Raw genomic sequence first — 11,045 nt, forward strand, 5'->3', positions numbered from 1 at the left:
GTATATTTAGTAATAATTCCGAATTTTTCTACTTTCCGAATTTTTCCTCTCCGTATATTTACATATTCCTAATTTTTCACCCTCCTAATTTTAACGCTTCTGCATTTTCACCCATTCCGCTTCTTTGGTTTCCGAAGAAATAACTTTCAGAGTTTTGGATTCCCTACTTATTGCTCTTTCCTACTTTTTGCTATTCCTAAGTTTTACCATTATGTATTATAACCCATTCTGAAATTTTACCTTTCTTAATTTTTACTTTTCTGAAAAATGAACGGCCCCCCTCAGAGCCTACAGAGGTTTGAGAAACTTAATCTTTGATTATACTTAATTAAGTAGATAATTCAGAATATGAAGACGCATATAAATACTGCCATCTAAAAGAGATCTTTTTGATAAAGTGTTTTTCAAGCATTCCAAATGCAAAGAATAAATATACGAGCGCGAAGCGCGAGGTAACCTTTTATCGGGCGCGAAGCGCGAGATTCAATCGTCGTGCACCCTAGGCGCGCTCAAACTTGCGAGCATTATATACTTGGTTCAGAATTCATTTCAATTCACTTGAAATTTAACTATTGGGTTGCTAATGTAACTGTTTGCTAAGAATTAATTTTTGTTTATTGAAAATTTAACTACTCCGTTGAAAATTCATGTTTCTTGAATGAAATTTTTTTATCCGTCTTTTCAGATTTATAAGTAAAATGCTTTCCAAACAATGCAACTTTTTAGCTAGAAAACTTAACTCTTTTGTGAATATTCGTCTTTTTGTATTGAAAATTAATCTTTTTGGGTTGAAAATCCCACTATTTGATAAAAATGCAATGTATTTTTACTTGATATCGTAGGCATATGGTTCCTACATCAATGGTATTAAAAAAATGTATTCTCCTAATATTCCCCTGTTTTATTGAAAATCACTCTGTTTTGAAAGTAGTTTGAGCAAAATAAGATTTAAAAATGTCATGAAAAGCATTAATTATATTTCACTTAAAATTTAAATTTAAATCACGATCCCAATACCATCCATGTTTCTCTTTCTTTTTCTAAATTTCGAGACTTTAATTGTGGCATCCAACACTTCCAAGTTTATATTGGAACGATACCAAAAATTTGAAAATTATGAGTCCCAGTGGTTACACATTTAACGAGGAAAATATTCGTATCAAAAGATATTTAGTACAGTTTAAAGTTTTTAAATGTCTGTTTCTCAGTTGGGAAACATACTGTAAAATTTATAGAAGAGGAATCAGTTTTAAAATGAAATAAAAATTTACGCAAGTCGATTTGTGTGTTTAGAAAACTTTTAAAAATCATGTGAAAAAAACAGCCAATTAATGATAGTGATTTCTATGAGGAAAAAGCTTCTTGAAGTTATAATACAACGCTTATAAATAAGCAAAGAAAACAAAATTTAATGTTCCAGTTTCAAATTTCTGAAGCTTGAATCCTTTGTTGTTATTTATTCGCTACATCTGGCAAAAAGCCTTGTAGTTTCGGCCTAGTTTCTATCGGTCTCACTTTTTGTAAAAAAATCGCGTCGAAAATCGAGATTCGAAACAAAATTCGAGACAAAATTGGAAACGAGATTCAACACAACATTTTAGATGAGATTGTAAAGGATATTCAAGGCGAGATCCCAGACAAGACGATATTCGAGACAAAAAAAGATTGAAATTAAAATTCGGGTAATTTAAGCTTTTTCTTCACGAATCAAAACATTAGTCTGCTAAAACTAAAACTTTAAAACTTTTTTGTTACTTAACCTTCGAATCATTAAAGCATTCATTACAAAAATAGTGATACTCATTCATGCAAAACAATTCAAATTGTTTTCGTTGTACAACGAGTTTGCTGTGGGCACAGTAATTTATGGAAAAATGATTCATCAAGGCCTCGACAAGAGCACAAATGACCTGCTATCAAACTTTGCTTGCTTAAAAATTTTGCATATTTTATAGTGCCTAAGAAAAAGCTTAGATTAAAAAATTCAATTCAGATGGGCTACTGAAACGGGAAACCGGGAAAAATTGAAACGGCTGGGAATTTCTTAAGACCGTGAAAACCCCGAAATTGAACGTGAATTTTCACATGCAGAGGGAACTTTGTTTAATTTTTAATAAAAATCCTTAAAATGGATAAAATAGTGGTTATTTTTAATTTGAAAAACAGCACGCAGTAAAACGTCCTTAATGGTAAAAAACATTTATCGAGTAATAAAAGCCTATATATTATATTTTAGTTATAGATTTCACCCTTATTCTTCTATTCTTATATTTCCCACTTTCTCAAACAATTCCTTTCTTTTCTTATTTTCAAGAAATTTCCCCTCTTACTCATTGAATTATTTTTGAACCTAGTAAGAAAATCCAACTATTTTTTGTTTGAAAACTATTTTTTTTTAAATCAACTATTTGGTTGAAGATGCAACTGTTTTCAGTTTAATTTATCTTTGTAGGAAGTAAATTCAACTGTTTGGTTAAATATTCAATTATTTTAATAAAGAATCATCGCCTTTTGTTGACAATTTCGAGAATTCGTCTTTTTAGATCGAAAATTCGTCCTTTTAGATTGAAAATTCATCTTTCACGGTAAGAAATTCGTAATTTTATATTGAAAATTCATCTTTCTTGATTAAAAGTGAACTTTTTTTGCTAAAAATTCGCTTCTTCTTATTAAAACTTCTACTATTTGGTTTCAAATGCAAGCGCTTTTGCTGAACATTATTTTTTTCTGAACATTCAACTATTTGGATGAACATTTATTTTTCTCGATTAAAAATTATATTTCTTATTGAAAATTCACCTTCTCAGGTTGCTAATTCAACTTTTGTCTAAAAAGTCGTCTTCTTGCTTTAAAAATTCAAATGTTATATAGAAAATATAGCTGTTTGGCTTTGAGTGTTAATTTTGTTTGTTTGAAAACTCGACTCTGTTGTTGAAAAATGTACCAATTGGTTGAAATTTAAATTAATTGGTTAAAAATTTAAGTATTTTATTTAAAAATTACACAGTACAACAAAAATGACATATTTTTTGTACCCAAAGACCGGATTATGTGACCCCGAAGGATTTTGCTGTTCTGAAAACGAATCCGTTGTTTAAATTTTTCCTATGTGTCAGGTTCTTGAAATATGCTAATCTAAAATTGCAAGAAATGGCTATTTTTAGACATATTTGAGGCAATATAAAATGATGAGCAGATTTTTTTCTGAAGCCTGTTAACGCCATCGTTTAGTACTCCTTTTCATCTTATATTTCCATTTTTTCTCATCATGAACCGATTTTTTCTCTCAGATTTCGCACATTAATTATTTCAGTTCTACAATTTAAAAACTAGCAAGGAAGGCAAACTGAAATGGTTAGTGTGCTATAACTCAGAGAAAAAAATCGGTTAAGAATGATTAAAACTGGAAATAAAAGATAAAAAGGAACACTAAACGATGGCGTTAGCAGTTTTGAGAAAAAAATTGCTGATCATGTTATATTACCTCAAATATGGCTAAAAATAACCATTTTCGCACGTTTAGGTCAGGATATCTGATAAACCGCATAAAACTGACATATAGGAAAAATTCAGACAACGAGTTCCTTTTTAGGACAACAAACTTCTTCGGAGTCACATAGTCCGGTCTTTGGGTCCAAATTTTGTCGGCCTGTGTTATCTTTGTTTGTTAAAAATTCAAAAGTCCACTGTTTTGTGACAGATTCGTCTTTTTAGATAGAAAATTCGTCTTTTTAGATAGAAAATTCGTCTTTTGAATCGAAAATACATCCCTTAGGGTAGAAAAGTAATCTTTTTGGTTGAAAATTCATCTTGGTTGAACTTCTTTTATGGATAATTCAACTTCGAAAAAGTTCGTCTTTTCGGCTCGAAAATTCAACTACTGGTGGGAACTAACTCATTATAGCCCGCTCCGCTTTTGTTTATTCACACCTCAGTGCTCACCTGAGTGACAACCGCTGACCCCGCACACCCTGCGCAGCTCCTGTTACGCCTACCTGCAGCGTGGCGTCAATTCTCTGAAGAGTTATAGAAGGGGGGGGCTATTGAAGAGTTTCACTGTATTTGATTAAAATTGCATCTCTTTTTATTGAAAGTTCTAGTATTTGGCTGATAATTTATCTTTCCTGATCGAAAATTATTTTGTTAAACCTTTAGAATTAAACAAATTCAGAAGAGTTCAATTTTGGCTGTTTTAATTACCACTTTAATTTTGATTACTTTAAATGAAACAATCTCTAGTTTTAACAGATTTTTGAAATTTTAATTTTAATGGTCGGGAAAAATGTTTTCAAACCGGGAAACGACCAATAATGTTTTATGGCATTAAAAGTGGCCTGTCTGAAACTCCAAGTACTGTATATCGACAAAATTTAAATGATTTCCTAAAGTAACTACAAAACTATACAATTCTTTACTCTCTTCCTGGTTTAAAAGGAAACAAAAAAATTCTAACTATTTTTCAGCTTTTTTCGAAAGTTTATTTGTATGCGCTTCTAACTACAATTAGCCTATTTATCTCGATCGCGTTAACAAGTTCCTTCAACCGTAACTGTCGTCCTGTTGAGCCTTTTTCAATGAAGGAAAAGTTACAGGTGAATTCGTGACAATCGGTGGTGCAAATCTTGCATAATCACCGGTTGATTATAAATGCTTAATACGGCGAAAAGTTCACACGGTTTATTTACTATACATAGTCAATAATTAACCTCTGGAGCATTCAGTCTGATTTCGCTTCTTTTTGTGTACTGAAAATTCATTACAATTATGCTGTGTATCAGCATGACCTATTTTACAAGAGTAATTAAAATTTAAATTAACTAGATGATCCTTACGTACCTTACGTATTTCACATTTTTTTCTGAAGCATGTGTGAAATTTACGGAACAGTTACTGTGTAATATCTTGGTAATATCTAAGATTAGAAATATTTTTTTCAATATGCTGGTTGCTTAGAGGATTGTCAGTGATTCAATGTAAACTGTACATTTACATGTGTATTTATATCATGATTAATTGCTTTGATACACTTCTCGATGATAATTAAGTGCCAAGGTTAATTAATAGCGAACTTGATAATGACGAAGATAGCCATGATAATCTATATTAAATATTAAAAATAGGATTATCGTCTGAGTTTATGGTATCGACAACATTATTGTAGAGGAATATATTTGAATAACAGATCCAACATTATAAATTATATTTCTCCAATTTCCCAAGTTTTGGCGAAAGATTTCAAAAAAGTTTTTTTCAAACCAGAATCGTAACTTTTGTTATATAAAACTCGATTGTTATACTCGATTGAGTGAACATGACTTTGTCCCATGTAGAAATCTCGGTCTGGCCCCGATCGGGGCCAGACCAGTCCAGGTCGGGTCCCGATCGGGAATCCTGGTGAGGGTCCAGGCCGCGCATGAAACACACGCCCAGGTCGGGGCCAGGTCGGGACACCCGATTGGGAAACCCGATCGGTGCCCGGTCGGTGCCCGATCGGTACACGATGCAAATAAATTCAATTTTCTGTCAATTGCATTACTTCTTGAAAAATTCAAGAAGGTGGTTGTAGATAATTTTTTTGCCAAAAAATTGCGCCATCATTTATTAGATCGTTTTATTTTTTTAAATCGGTTAAGAAGAAATATAGACCAAACAACTTTTAAACAAAAATGAAAATTTTTGAATTAAATATTTCTGGTTGTTTTAAATATTATTTACAGAATATGCATTTAATTAATTTTTATTATTATTAACTCATTTCGACCTAACGTACATTTTTATAAGTTGAAATTGCATTGTTTATAATAAAAAAGAAAAAAACTTCGTTTATCCTTTTAAACTTCGCGCGAAATCAATTAGATGCCGAATGCGACGCATGCGCAGTTGAGTAAATAGTTCTTGCTGGAATGTTATGAAAATTTGTCCTTAATGTATTTCTGTATTAAGTTTATTATTAATACAGAATCAAAGTATCAATAACATAATCGATTTTATCAAATATTTTACTATTATAATTTAAAAACATTACAATTTTGTGCATACTGCAATTCATTACTTGTCAATAGATTTGATGATTCTAACTCTACATTAAGTCGAAAAACCTTGAGTTCTTTAATAATAATTGAAAGCAAAAGAACTTAATCAATTTCATCATATAATAATATTTGACTCATTTGATGGTAAATATACTAATTTTACGTCAAAACATTTAATTAATTATTAATTTATTTGAGGTTAGGTTTCACTGAGCCCGCAGAGTGTAATTACTTACTCTCATCTTCCTCGCACAGGTTTCGAGGTCTACTGACTGGTGTTTGGTGCCTCTGAACACATGGCTTACTCGCCTTATGCATTTATAAACATCGCTAGAATATTTTAAACGAGTATTATGTATACAAATTTCACTGCACTACCAGAAAAAAACAAGCAGCACTAGTTCTTCGAGCGCATGGAGATGGCGCTTCAGTAGGAAATTGGCTGGCCCGGTCGGGCCCAGGTATGGGCCACACGGTTCTACTGATCAGGGCCAGATCGGGAAATCCGATCGGGGCCAGATCGGTATTGCGTTTGTAAACGGGCGATTTCTGCACGGGGTGTTGCAAATTATTATTTTATCCGTAATTAAATGTAACTTCATTTAAATTTTGGAATTTATCGGTTTAATGATTTTTCGTCGCTCTCACTTTCCAAAGAATTAAAAAAATCTGATTTAAAAATTAATGATTAATTTTACCTTCAATAAGAAAAAAAAACGTTTTATTTGTTACTTAAATTAAATTGCTAGTCTGTGAATTATCTAGAGAATTATTTGATTTTTCAGTATCGATCTCTGTAAAATTAATATTTTCCAATTTTAGCCATTGTTATTTTAAAATGTTGACACTTTAAAGCTACCGTTTGCATATGCTCAATGAAAAAATTTATTGTTTGAAATTTATAAAAATTTTCATGTATGTAAACACCTTCCACTCGAAATAAATTGTTTAATTTTCTAACAATATATATGTCAAATAACTTAATCGAAATTATATGCTCATTCTCGCAATGTGAATAATTGTTATAAATAAGGACTGATACATCAAATGTAACTTCAGTAAACAAAATAATTTTTTTCGTAATAGAAGTGCCAATAAAACCCTATTCTCTCATATCAGCGTGGGCGGAAACGGATTGTTGTTGTCAAATCAGTAAAGTCATATCTTTCACGAGAATCCAATTTGTTCGTCCTTGTCCAGTTCTAAGACTTCTTCATCAACTTCGCTTGAATCACATGCGGAATTTGTGGAAATAAGTCCGCTTATAAATGTTCTACTCATTCGTTTTATGAGTCGAGCAAGATTACGATTAGAGACACGTACAATCAAACAAATGGTGAAACGTACGAATGGTTCCTCACCGAAATATTTATTTGCTAATGATTCTAAAAATAATCACAAAAAATCTCACAGATCTGTTTTTGAGACGAAAAATCCAGAAAAATAAAATTCCCGACACTAAAATTCCCGGAAAAGAAAATATTTAAAAAAGAAAATTCCCTAAATTATGAAATTGTTTAAATATAAAAATACCTAATTGGAAAATTCATGACCAATGAAATTCCTGAGCAGCATATAATACTGATTTCTTGGACCGAATTTCAAAATTCCCTAGCGTTTAAATATTAAAGGTTATGGATACTAGAAATTAGTCAGGGAAAATCGTGGAATTTTGAAAATTAAGTTATTCGGCCACCTTGGTCCGGGGAAGTATAACAAAGCTGACACCCAGTCTTATTAATATTTATTTAAAATATAAAGTTATTCCTAATACAAAAATTGGAAACTAAATGGGATGTATACTTTTTGTTTCAGGTAAGCTTCAATCAGCTAATTGTTTATTGCAACGTTTTCTTCGGGTATCCAAGTAAGTAGATTGTCTTAAAAATGAAAAAGTTTCCAATAAAAAAGACAAATTTTCAACTAAGAAAGAATTTGCAGCAAAATTTCATCCAAAATGTTGAATTTCCAAGCCAGAAAGATGTGTTTCAACAATGGATGTGATGTTGTCCAAATTTTATTTGAATAATTTTTAGATAATATTTTTTTCACTTCTAACATATTTTCACTAAATTATTTTCACTAGAATTTTTAACAAAATTGTTACATTCTCAGTTTAAACAAAATTAATTTTTAACAACAAAAAACTTATTTTCAATTAAAATTATTAATCTGCAACGAAAAAAATTAATTTTAAGAAAGCAGTTCAACTTTCAACCAAGGAGTTGAATTTTTAAGCCAAAAAGATGAATTTTCAACGAAAAATATCATAATTGATATTCAAACTAAAAATATTTTAATTTATAAGACGAATTTTCAAAAAATACTCATTCTTAATGAAAAACTTGATTGTCTACTAGAAAATAAAAATTTTAAACGAAATACATAATTTTTGCAATCAGTTCGTTAAATTTACTACCAAATAGTTGAATTTTCGAGCCAAACTATGAATCTTTTACCATTTAGTTAAATTTTCAATACAAAATGTTTCTTTTTAACAAAAAACGTAATTTTTTATTTTAAAAAATGTTGTTCAAGAAAGGAAAGAAATCTTAATCAAATAGTTGAATTTTAGCGTAAAAAGGTAAATTTCCAACAAAAAATTTAATGTATTGATATTTAAAAAAAAATATTTTAAATTAGAAAAAAAATACAATTTTATTCAACAAATAAAAACGAATTTTCAACTAAATACTCGGGTTGTAACAAAAAAGATTGATTTTCTACCAAAATATACAAACTTTAAATAAAGAACGTAAGTTTTCAACGAATCAGTGAAATCTTCCACCAAATTTTTTAATTTTCGACAAAAACTGCGAATTTTCAATAGAACAGGATGAATTTTAAAATCAAACAAATAAATTTTCAGGGAAATATTAAAATGTTCAACCAAGAAAAAATTTGGTAGTCAATTATGAACAAAATAAATCAAGCTGTTGAATTTTAATGAATCATGTAATAGTTGATATTTCAAGCACAAAATATTTTAAATTAAAAAAATGCTTGGGCTTAAAAAGAAAGACGTATTTTTATCATAATAGTTGATTTTTATCCAAAAAATTGAGTTTCTACCAAAGAATACGAATTTTTTATAAAATACATAAATTTTCAAATAATTAGTCAAATTTTTGAGCTCAAATTATACATTTTCTACAAAATTGTTGAGTTTTTAATACAAAGTGGGAATTTTTAACAAAAAGGTTTATTTTCAGTCTAAATTGATTAATATTTTTAATTAGACAGTTGTGTTTTTAACAAAGAAATGTGGAATTTCTTCAAAAAAAGATGAATTTTCAAACCAAAATAATGAATGTTCAAAAAATAAGTTAAATTTTCAGTAAAAGAAAAATTTTTTAGCTAAGAAAAAAAATTTGTAATCAGTTTGTTGAATTTTTAGTCCGTAAAAATGAATGTTCAACAAAATAATTAAATTTTGAGACAGAAAAGATGAGTTTTCGAACCAAATATTTTTTAATAGACTTTTCAACCGAGAAGAATTATGTTTCAACCAAAAAAATGGTTTTCTTAACTCAGTTTAAATTTTAGCGGAAAATGAGAAAATGGGGAAAGTTTGTGAAACCTGCAACAAATAAATAGGAATTTTGGTAATTTGTTGACTGAAGAATAACATTTTTAATGAACATTGAAGTTCCTTTTCAATACTGAAGGAATTTGTGATATTATTTCAATAAATTTGAGACACTATTTACACCATTTTCGGTCTCTAAAATGAGTTCGAAACTTGTAAATTAAAAAAAAGCTTTTTGATTTTTTAGTAAATAAGTAACAAACTATGATTTTTTCAAAAAGCCCCTGACCGATTATTTTCATTTTCATCTAAAATGTTCATGGGAGACCATATTACCATAAGCAATAAAAAAATCTAGAATTCTCTTGTTATTTATTGAAACAACACGTTTGGTCCACAACATCACACAAGAATACGTGAGATGTGCGTCGCGAGATATGCGTCGCCGATTCGACTGGTGATTTAAAGAGTGAAATTACATTAAAATCGAGTAGCTGCGTATTTTCTTTTTCGATTAATGAGCCTTAGTTTCCAAGATATCAAGGATTGAGTATTTGATCTCGAGCGTTGTACTCGCTACTGCAGAGCCAGGACACTTCGCGCTTATCTATCTACCGGCTACAGTGGTGAGTCGAGCGCTTGAGAGTAAAATACTCAAACCTCGATATCTCGGAAACTAAGGCCCACTATATCAAAAGAAAAAGTACGGACCTGATAAAGTTTTATGTACTTTTACTCTGTGAAGCCGAAGTCGAATCAGCGACGCACATCTCGCGACCCCTCCTTGTAAGTAAAGCTCTCCACGAGGGCCCATTAGTATCTAAGATCGTTCATCTCAAGCTTCTCTCATTTGGCTGATACTCTTCATCATACATTTTTTGTAATCTTTTTTTTCTCTACACTTTGTCACTCTACTGACCTGGTATATGTAAATTCAATGCCTTTATTTAAAATGACTGTCATTTTTTGTTTTTTAAACATTATAAAGAATGTAGAATACATTATCCTTTTTAGCGTTAAAACGTGAAGCTTGACAGTTCTTATCTTTTAAGGTGTGTCTGGAGTTTACACTGTACATTCGTTACATACTATATGCTGTGAAAACAGAAATATACATCTCAGAAGGAAAGTGGGAAATAGTGATTTGCTGACAAGGTCAAGAGAGAACATGGTCCTCTTGCAGTTTCCACGAGCACAACGCGTGATATCTGCTACAATGCATGCGCGCTGCTGTAGCACGAGTGTAATTAATACAATGTATTATGCAAATTATTGTAAGTAATAAGACAGCCATGAGGATTCTTAATCAGAAAATTATTATGAGAAAGATTGGAAAAAGTCTGGTACACTTGGAAAAAGGAACGTCAAAGTTGTTCCAGGCATACCAGGTGTATACATATGAAACCGGTATTGCCATCTAGCGGCCAGTAGGCGCACTTGTAGGCACTGTCGGAACTTACCATTTGTGCTAATTGGCGTATTGT

At 30.6% G+C, this 11,045-nt stretch overlaps 1 protein-coding gene across 4 annotated transcripts in view; it reads left to right on the top strand.

The window, feature by feature from the left end:
- The window catches only part of LOC117179144 (sestrin homolog), a 592,084-nt gene that overhangs the window by 356,890 nt on the left and 224,149 nt on the right, over nt 1-11,045 (top strand). The window contains exon 2 of one of the 4 annotated variants that reach the window (XM_033370827.1): nt 7,848-7,899. The exons of the other annotated variants lie outside the window; for them this stretch is intronic. The gene's annotated coding sequence lies outside the window, so the exon portion shown is untranslated. The remainder of the gene's footprint in view (nt 1-7,847; nt 7,900-11,045) is intronic. 4 annotated transcript variants of the gene reach the window in all.

This window comes from Belonocnema kinseyi, chromosome 8 (assembly GCF_010883055.1).
Source record: "Belonocnema kinseyi isolate 2016_QV_RU_SX_M_011 chromosome 8, B_treatae_v1, whole genome shotgun sequence".
In the NCBI taxonomy this organism is placed as follows: domain Eukaryota; kingdom Metazoa; phylum Arthropoda; class Insecta; order Hymenoptera; family Cynipidae; genus Belonocnema; species Belonocnema kinseyi.